The sequence below is a fragment of the Onychostoma macrolepis genome, chromosome 19 (assembly GCF_012432095.1).
Source record: "Onychostoma macrolepis isolate SWU-2019 chromosome 19, ASM1243209v1, whole genome shotgun sequence".
In the NCBI taxonomy this organism is placed as follows: domain Eukaryota; kingdom Metazoa; phylum Chordata; class Actinopteri; order Cypriniformes; family Cyprinidae; genus Onychostoma; species Onychostoma macrolepis.
This window is the reverse complement of record NC_081173.1, coordinates 15,311,864-15,332,176: the sequence shown is the minus strand read 5'-3', so window position 1 is coordinate 15,332,176 and position 20,313 is coordinate 15,311,864. Positions and strand designations below refer to the sequence as shown.

Here is a 20,313-nt window from a genome sequence, read left to right as displayed (position 1 = left end):
GTGGAGGGAGTGAATGACCAGCACTCTCTTCCACCTTCAATACCACGACTGAGGTGTGACCCTTGAGCAAGGCACCGAACCCCCAACTGCTCCCTGGGCACCGCAGCATTGGCTGCCCACTGCTCCGGGTGTGTGTTCACTGTGTGTGTGTGTGTGTGTGTATGTGTGTGCGTGCGCGCGCGTGCGTGTGTGTGCGTGCGCACTTGGATGGGTTAAATGCAGAGCACAAATTCAGAGTATGGGTCACCATACTTGGCCACATGTCACTTCACTCACTCACTCACTCACTTATTTCACTTGATTGGACACTTAATTGCATGTTATGTAAGGGTTTCAAAAAAAAAAACTGTTCCAGTTCATATAATATAGAAATTATCTGTTCTTGCTTTTGCACAGCATTTTGTATTTGTTTATATATTATAACTGCCTAAAAATACAGTAAAGCAATATTGTGAAGTATTATTACATTTAAAATGTTATTTATTCATGTGGTGGCAATCTGATTTTCTCAAGAAACTTTTATTATTATTATTATTATTGTTGTTGTTATTATTAATGTTGAAAACAGTTGTGCTGCTTGATATTTTTTTTGTGAAAATGTGTTTTTTTTCAGGATTCTTCAATGAATAGAAAGTTCAAAAGAACAGCATTTATAGGTCTTACTGACCCCAATAAAATAATTGAATGTACAGTGGGTACGGAAAGTATTCAGACCCCCTTAAATTTTCCACTCTTTGTTATATTGCAGCCATTTGCTAAAATCCTTTAAGTTCATTTTTTTCCCTCATTAATTGACATATTGACAGAAATAGTGACCCATATTGACAGAAAAACACAGAATTGTTGACATTTTTGCAGATTTATTAAAAAAGAAAAACTGAAATATCACATGGTCCTAAGTATTCAGACCCTTTGCTGTGACACTCATATATTTAACTCAGATGCTGTCCATTTCTTCTGATCATCCTTGAGATGGTTCTACACCTTCATTTGAGTCCAGCTGTGTTTGATTATACTGATTGGACTTGATTAGGAAAGCCACACACCTGTCTATATAAGACCTTACAGCTCACAGAGCAAATGAGAATCATGAAGTCAAAGGAACTGCCTGAAGAGCTCAGAGACAGAATTGTGGCAAGGCACAGATCTGGCCAAGGTTACAAAAAAAAAAAAAATGTCTTCTGCACTTAAGGTTCCTAAGACCACAGTGGCCTCCATAATCCTTAAATGGAAGACGTTTGGGACGACCAGAACCCTTCCTAGAGCTGGCCGTCTGGCCAAACTGAGCTATCGGGGGAGAAGAGCCTTGGTGAGAGAGGTAAAGAAGAACCCAAAGATCACTGTGGCTGAGCTCCAGAGATGCAGTCGGGAGATGGGAGAAAGTTGTAGAAAGTCAACCATCACTGCAGCCCTCCACCAGTCGGGGCTTTATGGCAGAGTGGCCCGACGGAAGCCTCTTCTCAGTGCAAGACACATGAAAGCCCGCATGGAGTTTGCTAAAGAACACCTGAATAAGATTCTCTGGTCTGATGAGACCAAGATAGAACTTTTTGGCCTTAATTCTAAGCGGTATGTGTGGAGAAAACCAGGCACTGCTCATCACCTGTCCAATACAGTCCCAACAGTGAAGCATGGTGGTGGCAGCATCATGCTGTGGGGGTGTTTTTCAGCTGCAGGGACAGGACGACTGGTTGCAATCGAGGGAAAGATGAATGCGGCCAAGTACAGGGATATCCTGGACGAAAACCTTCTCCAGAGTGCTCAGGACCTCAGACTGGGCCGAAGGTTTACCTTCCAACAAGACAATGACCCTAAGCACACAGCTAAAATAACGAAGGTGGCTTCACAACAACTCCGTGACTGTTCTTGAATGGCCCAGCCAGAGTCCTGACTTAAACCCAATTGAGCATCTCTGGAGAGACCTAAAATGGCTGTCCACCAACGTTTACCATCAACCTGACAGAACTGGAGAGGATCTGCAAGGAGGAATGGCAGAGGATCCCCAAATCCAGGTGTGAAAAACTTGTTGCATCTTTCCCAAAAGACTCATGGCTGTATTAGATCAAAGGGTGCTTCTACTAAATACTGAGCAAAGGGTCTGAATACTTAGGACCATGTGATATTTCAGTTTTTCTTTTTTAATAAATCTGCAAAAATGTCAACAATTCTGTGTTTTTCTGTCAATATGGGGTGCTGTGTGTACATTGATGAGGAAAAAAAAAGAACTTAAATGATTTTAGCAAATGGCTGCAATATAACAAAGAGTGAAAAATTTAAGGGGGTCTGAATACTTTCCGTACCCACTGTATACCTTTGCATATTATTGGGTCTATCCAGTTCATGTATAATATATTATATAATGTAATATAAAGCAATATCCATGTTATTATTTTGTTATTAAATTATTTATTTATTTTGTACTATAAACAATATCGGCCATCACTTGATGTAAAATCAGATCCACTTATCTACAGGATCCGCAGGAAAAGCATCTCAGTTCTTTGTCTTCGTGTCATTGTTTTATTACCATCTATCATGCGCACGAGGGAAGCAAAATAAATAACAGACAAAATGCACTGTGAATTTGAGGATATGTACGTATTTGTTTACACTAGCATGACTGGATTATGGATATGGTTCGGTGGGACATTATTTACAGCGGAGACTCTGTCCGTGTCAATACCTCCGCAGATTCATCTTCAATCTAGTGTATTCTCACCACAACTCTTGCACATCCCACAAAGTGCCTGAGTCATTTATTATATTTGTGCAGTCACCATGGAGCACAAAATGCACTGGCGCTCCATAATGGACCAAGCGACTTGTTGTTTTCAGACCCACATTTCCTTTAGCCAGTCGTTCTGAGAACAAAAATGCAGAGCGGCAAGAATGGGTGAAATGGTAAAAAAAAAAGGAAAAAAAAGCTTACTCCCAAATCGGCCCTAATGCTTTATTTAAGAGCAGTCTGCTTGGAATCCATTACACATCCTGTCTGCTGCGCCAGCCTTCCTGCAGGCGGGAGAATATTAACAGCATCTTGCCATGTCGCTCCTGGGCAAACACAAGCGTCATTCATCGACCTCCTGCAAATGTACCTTTGTCTTTAACCATGACCCAGCTGTAATATGGCACCCTCATCTCTGTCCAGAGAGACAGTGTAGAAAATATACGATGCGTTGTTGTAGAAGGCCGGCATAGAAACCCTTAAAAGTGTGTGAAAGCCTGTATATACATTATTCATAGAGTGCAAACATACTTTCTTTGCCTTTCCTGCTTTTAAAACAAATGCAGTCCTTTAGTACTTACACAGCTTGTTGTCTTATCACCTTATTTGGGACATCAGCTTGTGTGTTTTTCATCTTACATTTACATTTATGTACTTGGCAGATGATTTTATCCAAAGCGACTTCCATTGCATTCAGTGTTTACATTTACAATTTATCAGTTCTTGCGTTTTCTGGGAATTAAACCCATAATCTTGGTGTTGCTAGCGCCATGCAGTAATCATGAAATTACTTTATTATGTCACATAACTCACTTGTATAATGGGCACTTCTTGTGTTTTTTTTTTTTTTCCATCTTATGGTAAATCGTTTGTTGTATTCCTCAATTTTAAGTAGTTTTGAATAAAAGCATCTGCCAGATGAATAAATGTAAACGTACAATGCTTTCCTTGTATACAACTAGAAGATAGTTTGAGCTAAATGGAGTCAAATTTCTTGTATCACAGTCTGTATTTCAAGGCTACGCCTAATATGCACATAGCCTATGGTGTTTCAGTAAGTCTGGAGCAAGAAATGGCCATTACATTTTTAAAATTCAAATCCCATGCTAACTCTCAGGAAATAATAGTCTTCCCTTGCCATGAATTCTTCTAAGAAAAGAGAACCACTTGTTGATGCCCTAAAATCCAGTAGGGCCCAAATGTTCCCAAACGATTTTAGATTTTTACCCAGAATGGTGCTGAATGGGATAGACATAAAACAGGTCAGCGAAAGCTTGCTTTTATAGAGAATTAGATTTTTTTTTTCTTGTATTTGAACTCTAAAAAGCAGGGAGATATTTGTTTTTTCACCCTAGTAAAAAGGATGGAAATGGATGTGGGGATATTGGCTGACTCAAAGTATTTGTCATGGCACATGTTATTCAGCTTTCTGCAGACAAGGCAATTACTTCAGCCTGCTGTTGTTATGAGCTTGATATACGGGAGAGACCTTTCTTCGGATTAATATCACAACCCTGTTCCAGACGGTTGCAACATTTTGTTCTTTTTCTGTGATCGTTTAATTTATTATTGATCAGTGTGTCCATTGCTCAGTACAGCATGTATGTACCCTCATTCTTTTAATTCTGCCTGTCCATTTCCAACAGCCCATACAGACCATTTTTCACTCTCCTGTAAAAGCAGTGCATAAAATGCCTTGGCTGACATTTTATCAAAATGTAAAGAACATTTTTTAACATGACTTCTAAGTCTATTACTCTTTAGTGACATTAATTATTTCTTAGTTCAATTTGAAAACTCATTTGGTTTGTTTCATGTTTTGCAACAGTTACGGTTGTTTCCGTCCTGTAATTTGATTGGCCAAGTGGTGTAAAAATATAAAGCAACTGGGCATTTGTCTGAAATATCAGTTGTTATTATATTATATTATATTATATTATATTATATTATATTATATTATATTATATTATATTATATTATATTATATTATATTATATTATATTATATTATATTATATTATATTATATTATATTATATTGCTATGTCAAGAAATGTGTAATTGCATTTTTGTTAAAAAGAAAGGCCATGCATGCATATATATATATATATATATATTGTAAAAATACAAGTGAATTTGTAAAAAAAAACTATAATTTAATATAATATAATAATTTTTGGCCTCTTTTAGTTTACCAGTTTGTTTATCCATTCTAGATGAATTATAATGATTTATCTTATATAAATAGAGATATGCCCTTTCGAAATATTTGTTACAGATAATTTGACCATTAATCATGAACAGTGATAGTATTTTCTTAACAACATAAACTTCTATTATATAAAAGCAATATCACATTCGCAATTTGTGCTTTGTTTTGTTGGTTTAATCTTCACTTTGCAAATGGCAACATTTCCTGAGACTAGGTATGCAAATGGATTCATGGTATCATCGCCCGAAAGCTGTGTTTATTCATGAGCTCCTTTGATGCTGAGACACCGAGATTGTTATCCCCTTTTAAAACACAATGAACTTTGTGTTGCTCACTAAACAAATCAATGTAAGAGTGTAAAAAATTAATGATGTGACACTGTTTAAAAACAGTTGTCTACAGGCTTTAAATCAGCTGCCGAGGGGGTTGGGGGAGTAGTAATTTCCACTGAGTGCTCTGTTAATCAGACGGCAGTGAAGGAGTGAATTAAGACCCTACTCGTAAGTCTGTCAAAATGAATTGTTTAGTGGAGACTAATGAAAAAGGCTTAGGCATAGCCATACTCACATCAATAGATTTTTTATGAGCTGAACCCGCTCCTGCCAGCCTGTTGCTAATTGCCGTAGCTGAAGGTGTGTTTCTGATGCAGTGCGGTCGAGGGTCGGGTCTCGGAGGAGTATGTCGTCTGTGGCCCACGTGGAGGCTGCGTCTTTATCACCTGGGCCATTTCCTGCCTGGGTTTATGATGGCTAAATTTACAGCACATCGTGTCATTTTTCACAACATCAGGCTGATAAACAACCTGCCCTTTTTTTCTGATTCTCTGCACACATACACCAGCTCAAGCTCATTTTCTTTCCTTCCCACTTTTCCTTTTCTTTCACAACCCTGAAATTTGTATCTTCTTGTTGTGTATCTCACTAAACTGCGAAGGAATGTAAATGTTTGCTGACATTTTCTGACTCGCTGAACGCACCATTATTGCTTTTTCTGCACCAGTGTTGAATAAAGTGCAAGCCACCCAATACTTTTTTGAAAATAAAAATAAAAGTCTAGTAATTGATTCAAATATACATAAAAAAAAAAAAAAAAAAAAATACTTGAGGATTTTAATCTCTTTATTAAATAATTTTTTACCTTTTTTTTTTTTTTTTTGGAAAAGAAGAGGAAACAATATACTGAGGAAAAAATCATTAAAAGATTTAAATACATGAAAATAAAACTTTAAGTAGTTAGCAAGATATTTCATTTTTAATTCTTAGAATGATATGCAAAAAAAAAAAAAAATAATAATAAAAATAATAATATTTGAAAAACTGTATTTTCTATCGGCCTACGCCAACCCTTCACCTAAACCTACCCCTCACAGGAAACTTCCTGCATTTTTTGATTTTCAAAAATGATTGATTTCTAAGCTTGTTTCCTCATGGGGACCTAAAAATGACATTTGGTCCCCATAACGTGAGAAATACCAGGTACACACCTATCCACCCACCCACCAACACACACACACATATACTGTATGTATGTATCATCACAATCAACATCATCATAATTTTTCCTTGATTACACCACATTTTTAAAATCCTTTTTTCATATTTTGGAAATTGTATAAGTGTTTTCAAAACTATGAAACCAACATACATTTTTCATTTTGCAACATGAATAATTTGCATGTATTTTAAACTAGATTTTTCGCTTTCATAGACTCTCATATGTCATTGCCCAGTAACTGTAGAACATACTCAAATATAGTTGAGTTTTCTGAAAATGTACATGCTTACATCTGATAGGTCCAGTCTTTTATGAAAGTGACTAGTATTTCAATATGATTTCACCTCTAACAAATGCCCTTCTCTCTCTATTCATCTCTCTATTCTATCTACACATACTCATTGCTCTTTAAATAATTCACAAGCAATCAACTGCAGTCTATGTGAATTCAGAATAAGCTACTGAACAGATTGGAAAAGAATAGCAAGGAAATGTAGTGTTTGTGTGTGCGGTGGGAATGTTTTTAGATTGTGCTGACTAGCAAAGTTTCTCCAATTAGCATTTGCATAAAAAGCTTTTGCTGAGGAGGGTGAATTGGGAAGATGGCGAGAGTTTAGCCGAGACCCCCAACAATTAATTCAATACGGCTCTTTAATAATGCACTAAAATATTCATTAGACTGATAAGAATGGAATGATAATTTCCAGGTCAGGCTGGACTATGAGAAGATGGGGGGGGGGGCTTTCTTGCTTTGGCAGTGCGACGAGAATCTATCAGTCTCTCCTGAGGAAAGTTATTCGTTATTACACTAGTATTATGGATTAGCCTCAACTGTATGATTTGTAATGGACTTTATCTGCAGAGGGCAGGAGTGGGTCATGTGATAAGAAACAAAATATGGGTCAGTCTGGTCTGAATAGATCAGGGGGCAAAAGAAAGCTGAAGCAGACACCCATGATATCTGACTTGTAGATGTCCATCAAAACAAAGAGACACTATGGACACTTAAAGGTGAAGTCTTTTTGGCATCAAGTGGACTTGTCAAAAAAAAAAAAAAATGATTTGGACAAAGAATCAGTCATTCTTTTTTGTATCAGTATTTTGGACATTGAAAATTGTAGTGAAGGTGAACTGTGGCCTCTCTATTGCCATCAGGTTAAAGCATAAAGGTACAAGTTACTTGCATAACTTGTTGGCCTCACAAGGTCTGAAAAAATTACCCCTTTAAAACTGTTGATTAAACTGTGATTCCTCATTTATGTCTAATGTTAGCTGGACTAGAATTGTTTCATTTTGAGGCCTGTGACCTTATCAGTAACTCATTCCAAGCATGAGAACCATCCTGCCTTCTAATGAAGACTTGCAATCTACAGAGTCTAAAAAGGACCCTTTTTCTCCACTGTAACCTAATTGTTTCCTAATTCTCTTCTGCCTGTTTTTGTGACACTGATTAGACGGCCGACAAGAAAGTAATTATCTCCAAGCTCGAACACTTGGGAGGTGCCTGCTTTTGTGTTATTTTTAGTCATCATCCATCAAGCCTGTCATGCTGAACTCCATAAAAATGGATAAACGGTGGTTTATCTGTGAGTGTGTATGTGTTCTGTATGTAATTATATTTGATTGTTTAAGAGGATGGTTGCGTGATTCGGAGTCAGTGGACTGTTGCTCAGCTGATGACAGCTGTGTTGGTCTCAGGGGATGTGTGATTCGGCACATAGTTATTAGAGGTTCCAGGTGTAGAAATGTCATATTTATACATTTTTATGCATGCTGATTCATACATTTGTCACAGCACAATTACTGTGTGTTTAAATATAATTGCACAGGACATTTTTGACCTTTTTCCATTCTTTCTCTTTAATTCATGAGTTTTCAAACTTTAGTTTGACCCCCAAATATAACGATGCCCTTGCGAGGGAACTCTTCCTGAAATATAAAAGCAGATACATATTTTCATGTGTAAAGATCCATTTATACAGTGTTAGAAAACAAATATATAGTGCAATTTTGTGAACAGTGATGCTTTCCAAATACAAAAAAACTGCCTTTGAGACTAAGATAATTATTACAATCCATAATTAAAATAATACAAAGTAAATATTTTCAGATAATACAATCACAGAATGTGATTTATAATAATTGATCGTTTTTAACATTTAAAACCCTGTCATCATCTTATCTTTCAGTCTTGTTGACATTCTCGCACATGCTCACACACGTAAACAATAACTCAAATTCTAGTGCCTTATTGCCCCCTCTGTGATGCTCGGTTTGACACACTTTTATTAGTGTTGTTCCCTGGAGAGAAATCTGGAAGTGAAAATGAGACCATATGAGCAGCGCTGCAGCCCTCCTCTACTTTCCCTCAGGCCAAAATCAACCCCCAACTATTATCCACTAAACAGTGACCTGGGACTCTGTGATAGGGATAGATTTACTGTGCTAGTGCTAATATGGTGCTAAGCAGCACGGTCATAAGCAGTTGGATGACAGCTGGATGAAGTGACTTTAAGGAAGAGAGTGTGTCGGCTGATTGGATCCTGTGAGGCTGTGCCTGGGAATGTCCTGGATATGGCCCTTGGTTGACTGCAAGTGGGGAAATAATTTTATTCAACTCATTTCGCGTACTGCTACTGTTACTCTCATTTTCTTGCCATATTTCACCATTTAGTTCTCACTTCCTATGTTGTTGCCTCTGTCTTTCCCTCCATCATTATTATTGTTTTGGATTTTCTGAAAATATTCCTGAAGGATATTATATATCCTAATATATTTTACAGCATTAGACGTTTTAATGTGGTATAATAGGTTGTCCCAACTTTCAGCACTTTTACACTACAGTTCAGTAGCTTGGGGTCACTAAAGGCCAAAGTATACTTCGGCCGTCCGCGTACGGTGCGCGTACAACAGCGCATGCGCACGGTGAACGTTGAGACAGCGCAAGTCAAGTAGGTGGCACTGCGCATGTGTCGAGCTCGTCCGTCCGCACTCATCTGCGGTTGAGTATACTTTAAAAGCTGCGCGGACGCGGCTGTGCGCGAGACGGAACGGAACGCGGAAAGTGAAGTATACCCGGGCCTTTATGTGATTTTCGTTATCAGGAGGGCTTATGGACAGCTGCGCACCCTGCACGTGCAGGGGTTGTGGCTAGAAGGTTGTGGCTCCGACCGGAAACGAACAATTAAATTAATTTTCTACCTATTAGATTGTGTTTTATTAATATCTACACCTACCCCTACCCCTTATAGTAATGAAAAAAGAGTAATTATTGTTGTACAGTGTGACAAAAATTATGATGTATTGATGTGCGCATGCCCAGTAGCGCCATATCCCTTCTAGCCTAACGACTTGGAGGCAATACCGCGCAGACGGTGCAAATGCAACAGGGCATGCGCAAGAAAAAGGCAGCAGAGACGTATGTGCGTATGTGTCGAACTTGGCAATCCGTGCTGTGCGGGTGAGTATGCTAGTTTGAAAGCTGTGCGGACACGGCTGTGCGCGAGACGGAAAGGAACGCATGAAGTACCCGGGCCTTAAGATGTTTTAATGTTTTTAAAAGTCTGCAGTCAAAATATGATATAAAAATGCAGTGAAACATTATAAAAATTTAAAATAACAATTTTTGTTTCTATGTATTTTAATACTGATTTGGCATTTTTCCATTTTTTAAATGTATTTTTGCTTCAAATGTATTTTATGTACAGATTTTTCCGCTTTGCCCTTTTCCTAGAGCCAAAGCTTACATTTAAACATTTCTAAACAAAGATCGAAATAAATAGTCATGATCACTTGTGGACAGACTATTTTGGTTTTTTGCCTTTTCCTGTCAAATTGTAAGGGCTGGACGATAATTCAAAATCAATATAGATCGCAATTTGATTTTTTTCAATAACAGTGTATGATTTTTAAACACATTTCCAAAATTTCAATATACATTATAGGATTTGTCACTAGCTGTTTCCATTACCCTTCAAATTGCGTAAACTGAATTTGCGAATTAAAAATATGCCAGTCACACTTTATATTAGGTGGCCTTAACTTCTATGTAAAAATATAAGTACAATGTACTTAATGTGGCCATATTGTATTGCAAAACACTTTTGCTGCTATTGAGGTGGGATACGGGTAAGGTTAGGGACACATTTGGTAGTATGGGTAGGTTTAAGGGTGGGTTAAGGTGTAAGGGATGGGTCAACAGTGTAATTATAAATTTAATTGCAGAAATTAATTACAGATGTAATTACATATAGGTATTTTTAAGATTATTGTGTACATACATGTTTTTACATTGTACTTATAAGTGCATTGTGTCAAATGATTAATTTAAATGTAAGTACATAGTAGTTAAGGCCACCTAATATAATATGTCACGTCAATTTCGCAAAAACTCCCATACCGCAAAAAAAAAAAGTTTTTTTACGCTCATGTGGTTTTTCAGGCAATTCAAAAAAGGAATATTTGGGAAAACTGTGTGTGTGTGTTTACAGATAACTTGGTTTACATAAAAGTCAAATGATAATTCTTCAATTAACCAAATTTGTTCATATAGTCATCGCAATTATATTGTATAGACCGAAATTGAGAAATATAATGTGTTAGAAATTTTGGCCATATCGTTGAGCCCTGTGTAAAATAAATAAATTAAAAATTTTAAAAAGAAGAGTCTACATAAAATTCTAGCTATGAAGTTCTTCTCCCTAGCAAGACAAAGGAGTCAAAAATGTTCAAAACAACATACGAAATTTAAGAGTCAACTGTAATTCACAAGTTCACATATAATACCAGACTACTTGCATACCGGTCTGGAATTCAGTGGTGTTTGTTTTAAAGATGATGATGATCCTCTAAAACTTTTAGAAGGTTTTAGTGCTCACTAGTGCCCCCTTTGTGGCTGTTATGTGCCCTTGATGTGCTCTTTTGCCTTTTGGCACAGAGTCACAAACACTACCAGAAGTATGTTCAAGGGTACTCTATACCTTATGGATGTTACGATTCTCTCTCACACTGTGGCTCTTCATTAGCAAAAGACCCAGCAGGCTTTAACCCAGACTTTCAGAATGGACATTAGTTACTGTTCCAACAGTCTACTGAGACACCATGCACAAAGTTGATTGATGTGTTTTTTTTGTTTGTTTGTTTGTTTTTTTTGTTTTTTCCATTGTTATTCTTTATCGTCCTGCTACTCTCTCTTACTTTATCCACTTCTCTCTCTCAGTGCTTTAAAATCCCACGATGAGCCCATACAGTGGCCAGGAATAATACAGGCTGTTTGTGTGCGTGTGCTCAGGCAGATGAATGTGTCTGTCCGCTCAGTGTTTTGGTCCATTGTTTGTGTCGGGCTCTCTCTCGTACACAGAGAGGCATGTGGTGATGGAAATGAATGGGTATTGTTGAGAGTTATCTGTTATGTGGTGACACTGCATCATTACGAGGCCTCTTCCATGATGCTACTGCAGAGCACGGCCAGCCTGAGGGGACAGGCAGATTAGAAATCACACACTGTATATGCTGTTTGGTTTTACACCAAGAGAGCAAGGGAGACTTAAAATTGTGGGAATTACCCTTACACATGTCCTTATGACCAGCACAGAACTGGTAAAGCTAACTGGTAATGCTGGGAAGTCTGGCAGACAGTTATCTGCACACAAACATTCACTGAGGCGATTTTTTTTGTCCTTCGCTCATCACTCTCCCATATTTTACTATAGACATTCTGAACAAGAACTGCCCACTTAGACAGTCATGTGATGTGACCAATCTCAAGTTTAGGGGCAGGTTCTAAAACTTATTGTCACGATTCTCAGAAGTCAAGGAAGCCAGGAACGAGGAGACATGGAATTCACAAAACTAGAGACTTTAATAATCCAACGGGGAAACATAGAACACAAGGAAGACATTCAAGAACCGACAAACACTAACTGAACAGACTGGGCTATTTAAAGACAGGATAATGAGGGACGAAAGCAGACACACCTGAAATCAAATCAACAATCAACGGGAGACAGAAACTGGGTCACGGAGCACATGGGGAGCAAAACACAACACAGACAGGTCCTTAATCCTGACATAGTGCCCCATCCCGGAAAGGCGCGTCCTCGCACCACAGAAACTACAAGGGGAGGGACGGGTGGGAACTTAGGAGGTGGCTCAGGAGGAGGATGAACACCCGGGAGGGGGCCGGCAACAGAGTCCAAGGGGGTGACAAAGGAGGGAGGAGCCAGGGAGGAGACAGGACGGACCCGGAGCAGGAGGAGCCCAGCTGGACCCAGGCCACAGCTATAATGTCAACCCAGGGTGGAGCCGACAGAGGGAGGAGCCATGGAGGAGGGATGGCCGCCGACTCCAGGGGGCTGACCAACGGCAGCGGAGCAGGTGGTGGAGGAGCCTGAGGTGGAGACGGAGAGCCAAAGAGCAAGGGCGATGGGGCAGATCCGGTGGCCCAAGGTGGAGCAGATGGCACCGGCGACCGAGGCAGGAACCCAGAGGGCCTCGGTGGAGCCAGAGCGACAGAGGACTGAGGAGGAGCCGAAGGGATGAAGGAGCCTGATGGAGCAGGAGGGACGAAGGGATGAGGCGCAGCCAGAGGAGTGGAGTCCCGAGGTGCAGAATGGTTGAAGCCAGATCAAGGCGGAGCTGGAGGGACGAGGGAGCCCGGCGGAGCCAGTGGACAGATGGGCCATGGCGGAGAGGAGGGAGCTAGGAGCCATGGTGTAGCCGACGGGTCGACGGGCTGAGGTGGAGTCCGTTCCTCGGAGGCTGGAGGCGGAGGTCAGGGATACTCCAGCCCCAACGACGCTGGAGGATGGCAGTCCCGTGGGGCTCGCACCGTACAGATGGGGGCTGAGGCAGAACATTTTTTTAAATGTCAAAATACATATATGCTTAACATGCTGTATTGTTAATCTACAACTACAGGTTCTCGCAGGCACCATCAAAACATTTGGAGTGATTCACTCACAGCCGTCAATCATTTTCCAGGCCAACCAATATAGTGAGAGTTTGGGGCATGGCTACAGTAGCAGGCTGAACCAGAGGGTGTTTAGCCAGTGTGGGACCATGGCTGACCCATTACATGAGAAGAGGAATTCCGATTTAGTTATGGAAGTGCAAAATTTCAAGTAAAAATTTGAAGACTTGCCGAAATATGTAGATACAGAGAACAGGGTAAAACGGGGTTAAACATTGACAGGAGGAATTTGATGGGATGTTTGGGTTTTAATCGATAAGATTACTTCTTGACCAGTAAGCTAAACTCAAGGTTTTGCTGCATGTTAGCTCTTTAATGTCAAGCCCCAGAAAAAAATAAAAATCCTGTCAAATATTCTGCCATTATTTTTCCGAATGTGAGTGATACAGTTGTTATGTCAGAAACGAAGATACAAATGCAAGTAAAAACTCTTTATTTAAAGTCAGAATAGATGAGGATGATGATGATAGATCCGGGTGATGCAGGCGGTGGCACAGGGACTTTGATGGTCAGACGTGGCGTGATGGATGAAGTGCAGCGGGCTCTGATGACGGATGACGTGAGCCAGACATAAAGACGATCCAACAAGACGTGAAACCGGAACACAGGAACTAAAGACGGGACACGAGGCACGGACACAGGATCAGACAACCTAGACTTCATGAAACGATCTGACAAAGGAGATGAGAAGGTGGTAAGTATTTATAGGAGGTGAGATGAGTGGCAGCTGGTGATGGAAGAGTGATTGCAGCTGGATACTGATCAACAGTAACGATCCGGACACACCCACTCCCACACTCACACACATGTAAACAACAAAGCACGAGACTAGAGAGAGACATTGGATCTATGAACCGTGACAACAGTTGTTTCCTCTTTGTTGTGTGGGGTTTTTTTTTTTCTTTTTCTTTTTTTTCCAGTTTGCTCTTAATGTTCTTTTTTCCCCCCCTCTATAAATAAATGTAAAAAATGGCAAAAATAAAAGTAAAAAAAAAAAAAACACACACACAACAAAGAGGAATGAAATGTATTCTAATACAGTCTAAAATATTCCACTGGATAAAACATTTTAATGTTTTTTTTTTTTTTTTTGTCCATTAATCACATAATCAGAATTTCTACAGTGAATATATTTTTTCTAGCTATGCGCAAGTCAATAATATTTTATTTAATTTATTTTTTTAGTTTTTTGCAGGCGCTTTGTGCATGCTATATTAAATTATTTATTTATAAAAATAAATATTACTAACTTTATATCTAGTAATCAGAAACAACTTGGAAAAGTAATGGAAATGTCTATAGTGAGTATAACTGTTTCCAATTATGTTCAGGTCCAAATTATTAAATCCAGTAATCACAAACAAATGGGAAATATAGAAGAATGTCATGAAAAATTCCCTTCCTACAAAAGAGCCATACTATTTCACGGATTAAGTAAGTCTCCAAATAAATCAGAATATACAAATGTGCTTATTTTATGATTATTTAATTTACATGCTACTAATGACAAAATGACAAAACCCTTACATTTCTTTAAAATGTTCAATGCCATGAATTGTGCAAACTTTGGCCAATGACTAGTTTCTCAAGAGCACTCAGTAGCCTGATAAAATCAAGTAGCCTGATAAAATTGTAAATACACTTGGTTACTTGTGGACCGATAAAGGCCTGTGCTCACCAAATTTTTTTTATGCGTAGAAACCAACCAATAAGATTTTCAAAAGCTTTGACCTTTTCGTATGTACTATGCCTTCATGGTTTTTTTTTAAGGGTGTTGTTTGTGGCTGAGACTATCAGTCTGCTAATAACAGCTGGACATAATCCTTATTATAAAAAGATGCTGATTTACAAATGTCACTGAATTGCATCTGAGGCCTTGTTGTTGTTATTGGTAACCCAGGTGAAAAAGACGTAGTATTAAATGTATTAAAAATATACTTGAAATTCAAGTAGTGTGTTTATAATACATTTGTATTCCCAACATGCTTATTTGAAGTGCATTAAAAATATACTGAATTGCATTTTAATATATTTCTAAAAAGTATACTAGAAGTACTTTTGTATTAAATTTATGCTTAGTTATACTTCTAAGAAATATGCTAAACAAGAGCATACTTTTACTGTGTTTATAAAAAGTATACTAGAAATACGTTGGTAATAAATATATGCTTAATTACACTTTTAAGGAATATGCTAAACACAAGCACACTATTACTATATTTCTAAAAAGTATAGTAGAAATACTATGTTAACAAATATATTCTTAGTTACACTTTTAAGGAATATACTAAACACAAGCATACTTTTAGTGACGTTTTAGTGTATTTACAGAAAACACTTATGTTACTTACTTAAAATATATTTTATGTGTACTTTGTGTAAGAACATAAAATGATTACACTTTTAGTAGGTTTTTAATGTACTTTATATTGCAGTAGGCCTACACATGGTTATATTTTAAATATTTATGTATTTATAATTTTAATATTTGGAAAAGTACGATATTTTGACAAACATTTTTTACATTTACAATGTACAAACTCTTATGGTTGATTAGGCTGTTGTTCATTACATGATACATTAATTGTAATAAGCTAGGTGTTTATAAACTTGTTCAAGCTTGACACCTTTATTTTCTAATACACATTTCTGAAATTCCCACAAGGATTTCAACATCATATCTGAAATGAGAAAAAAACAAACAAACAAAAAAACACGTTTATTTGTGTTTAAATTCAAACAACACAGACTAAACCTGATTGGTTCCAGAGCCATTGAACGGCTCTGATTGGTTGGTATGATAATGAGCTCGCAGCAGAGAGCTTCGTAAATCAAATATGATGTGCGTGCAAATGTAGCTTGAATGTGAATATAAGTCTAAATTTAAACAGTGTTATGTTATATAGAGCGATCGTGTCTCTTTAGGGCGCTTGGAGGAAACCACGCAATTCATATGGATTACTTTGGCGATGCTTTTTTGAAACGTGAACATCTTTGATGAAACTTTTCATGGGAGGGACATAGCCTACATCTCTCAGATTTCATTAAAATATCTCCGCTTTTCTTTCGAAGATGAACGAAAGTCTTAGATGGTTTGGAGCATCTTAAGGGTGAGTGATGGCAGAATTCAAATTGTTTTGGGGGAATTATGAAATTATTTAGAAAATATGTAAGGGATAATCGACGGCTAGCTGTGCATTAAACGATTTGAATGCAGGACGTGGAGGCGAAGAACCACCCGACGCGCAGCGGAGTGCATTCAGATCGTTTAATGCACAGCTAGCTGTTGATTATCTCGTTTATGCCATGGTCATTTGCCAGCATTCACATATTTAAGATGTTAATAATATTTGTGCTGCAATATTTGACCGGAACGATAAAAATGACGGTTATTTTCGTCTGTATTACTATTCATTTACATTTACATTTATGCATTTGGCAGACGCTTTTATCCAAAGCGACTTACATTGCATTCAAGTTACAGTTTTTACATTTTATCAGCTCTTGCTTTCCCTGGGAATCGAACCCATGATCTTGGCGTTGCTAGCGCCATGCTCTACTATTTGAGCTACAGGAAAGCTATTCAACTGTAATTGTATGTTACTATGGTTACCAATGTTTATAGGAAACGCATTAATATAGAACGTGATTAAACTGACCTGGAACTACCTGCAGTTCAACGAATTTAATCAACACCTGCCAGCCAATCAGAATCCAGTATTCAGACAGACCATGGCATAAAGTGGTATGTTCTTATTTTTACCAGCTTCTGCGAGCGTGTATGGCGTCTGGCTTCAGTACCTCACTGTGACTTCAGGTAAGATTTGTATTTAATTAACGTTATTTGTCTGTACCAGTCATGATTTTGACACATGCATTGGCAGAAAAAAATAAAATAAAATTAGTTAACATTAACATTCTTTTATTTGCAACATGAAGTATATTTATTTCTGATTTCCTGAACAATTTGGCTTCATTGTAATGAGGTTAATGATCTTTGAAAAAACATGATTATGAACATACAATTACTTTGTCTTGAGCTGATCAGCAAACTGTGGTAGTGTTGGTTGATTGGTGTCTATATTTGTTCAAGCTTGACAACCTTATTGACTTTATTTTCTAATATATATTTCTCATTACAGATAAGAACAAAGATTAAATTGTAAGAAGAGCTGCTTGTAAGAGCATACAGTACAACTGAAACTGCTGAGGCTGGGAAGGTTTTTGACTATATTTCCGACCAGGTACATTGTTCTGTCATCCTTAAATAGAAAACAAATCATCAATCATCATTTGCCTTTTTTTTGCGTGTGAGAAATATTAACATTTGTTGTTTTTCAGATCAGCTGCTATAGAAGACAAAATGAAATCTGAGTGCAGAGACATGCAAAGGAATAGTAAGTATATTTTAATGTCGTATCACCTCTGTTATAGAGATTTTTGAATCAGGCCTAATAGAGGGGGATTCGGTCAATCTTGGAAGAAAAACGTTAGCAATATGTCCATTCCAGGTGGCTAATTTGTGCTTCCTTTCAGTCATTCATGTAAAAATCTGTTATCTAATTTTGTTTCTGTTTCGTTTTTTTTCTAAAGCTGCAAGACACTACTGACTAGGCTGTGCCCAGGTCTCCGGAACCTGCGACGACGCTCAGCTCCATCGGCCCTTAGTCTGCGGCTTCGGATCCACCAGCTCTGTCTCCATCGGTCGGCCCCCAGATGTCGGCAGCCACACCATCTACATCTTGGCTCCTCTCTCCCTCGACTCCGCCGTGTGTTGTCAGCACTGGGATGCTCTGGGTCTGTGCCATGTGCCAAACACCATCTAAGCCGCCAGGGCATCATCGTCATCCTCCCATCACCATCTCCTCGTCCACCTCCAAAACCCCTCCATCCCTCCTCATTCTGTTGCTTGAACTTTATCATCTTCAGTCTTCTTTGCACACACATCTATTCACTTTGCGTGTTTTTTTTTCTTCGGAAAATTGCATTGTAATTTTTATTTATTCATTGATGTAAAATTCTTTACTTTTCAGTAATACAGGTATAACTGAAATGTTCTACAAATGGATAAGATGGCTCTTCCATAGCATTTCAGTCTTTTTTTCATTTATGGTTTTTGTATAATGTTTTAAAATGTACTTGAGTATGTTTGTAGTAATACAAAAATGCTATGAACATACTTGTATTTCAAGTGCATTTTTAATACATTTAATAGTGTTTTTTTTTTGTTTTTCATCAAAGTATATATGCTGCTGTACTTTTTTTAATGTACTTCATGAATATTTGTAATGTACACAATATATAATACATTAAAGTTTTCTAAATATCAAAGTGTACGTGTGTGTGTATATAAAAAAAAATATAATACAAATAAATATAATATAATATACTAGTAGTGTAATGCTAATGCATTTCTAATAAGCTGAAATACAATTGAAATGTACTTGAAGCACATTAAAACGATGCTTCAAATATACCTTACCTGTAGTTCATGAAGTATTAAAAATACACTTAAATTGCACTAAATATACTTAAAGTGGTTCCAATTTAACACAATTTCAATATATTAAATATATTACAAATAGATTAAAATTGAACTTAAGCATATCTTGAAATACACTTAATATACTTAAAGTTGTTTCAAAATAATACATTTAATATGCAATTAGTACAGTATAATATAAATATATTAAGTGTGTCTGAAAAAGCACAATTTAAATATATTTCTTTTTCACCTGGGAAACAAGAGTTCACTGCTAAATGTGTGACTCCTGAGCGAAGCTCCATTGAGTTCAGCTGTAGACTCCACTGAATAGGGAACAAGAGAGCAGCAGTCTCAGTTCTTTTACTGGCTTCATGCTCGGGGAATCATGGCATCATTGTGTTGTGTAGTTAACAGCTCAGAAAATGAACACGTCTGCTATGCCTTGTAACTAATTGGGAAGAAGTGGCTCTGTGTGTGTGTGTGTGTGTGTGTGTGTGTGTGTGTGTATGTGCGTGGGTATATGTGTACACAATAAGTTCCTATAAGGCTTCTAATAAAAATAAATGGCTTAGAATTTCCATTCTAACAGAGACAGTGCCTGGGTTTGCTTTTTAATTTGCGCTATTCATGCTGATAAAGTGGATAGCACATATTTAGCTTCTTGGTGTCTTTCTAAGTAACACAGATTACCATAATGGCCTGTCAAGGCAGAGGCCAGACCACATGTTCCGCTTCAGATATCCAACATTTGCTCTCCAAGCACATTTGAAAGTGGTTCTCATTTCTCTGTGTATTTTTTTTTTCAGCAGCCCTGTTATTTCTCAAGCTGATCTGTATTAGAATGTGTAAATAGAGCTCAGCTGTGCATCTGTAGATGTTTTTTTTTTCAATCAAACCTTTTCTAATAGAATCTAAAATGAAATATTCTTATTTAGTCTTTTTTTATTTTCCCCTATATCAAAATGCAAATTTCCCCTTCCTTTTTTAAGGTATTTATTTATTTATTTATTTATTTTAGTTATACTGTTTTGGAATGCAAAGTGCACTTGAATACTTGAGTTGGACCACATCTTGGTTTAGTTGCCTCATACATATTTTTTAAATTCAATTTCCATGAAAACACTTTCTAATGCAGGTCTGCTTGTTTCCCTAAATCTTGATGGGGTGCTGTACACTCTATTAGCCTTTACTTGCTGTATATATTTTCACTTAACACACTGTATTGCTGTCTGAGCACATCTATTAACAATCCACTGAGGAAGTCATGCATCTCAGAGTGCACTGGGATAGAAAACATATTTGCAGCCGGGTTATGAGCTACTGGTGAGGATTTTAACTTAGTGGACGAGGCATTTGCACATTTTTTGGATCCAGAACCCATCAGTAGACTTGGAACGTTGGTCACCAGTTGTATGGATAGCTTTCATTG

The 20,313-nt window shown here is 37.7% G+C and overlaps 1 long non-coding RNA gene across 1 annotated transcript; it reads left to right on the top strand.

Annotated features, from left to right (window-relative positions):
* The first annotated feature begins 16,625 nt into the window (after window positions 1-16,625).
* Window positions 16,626-18,343, top strand: LOC131526146 (uncharacterized). The gene is made up of 4 exons (XR_009267388.1): window positions 16,626-17,216; window positions 17,542-17,643; window positions 17,741-17,796; window positions 17,993-18,343. It is a non-coding gene; the product is annotated as an uncharacterized LOC131526146 (long non-coding RNA).
* Window positions 18,344-20,313: the final 1,970 nt, after the last annotated feature.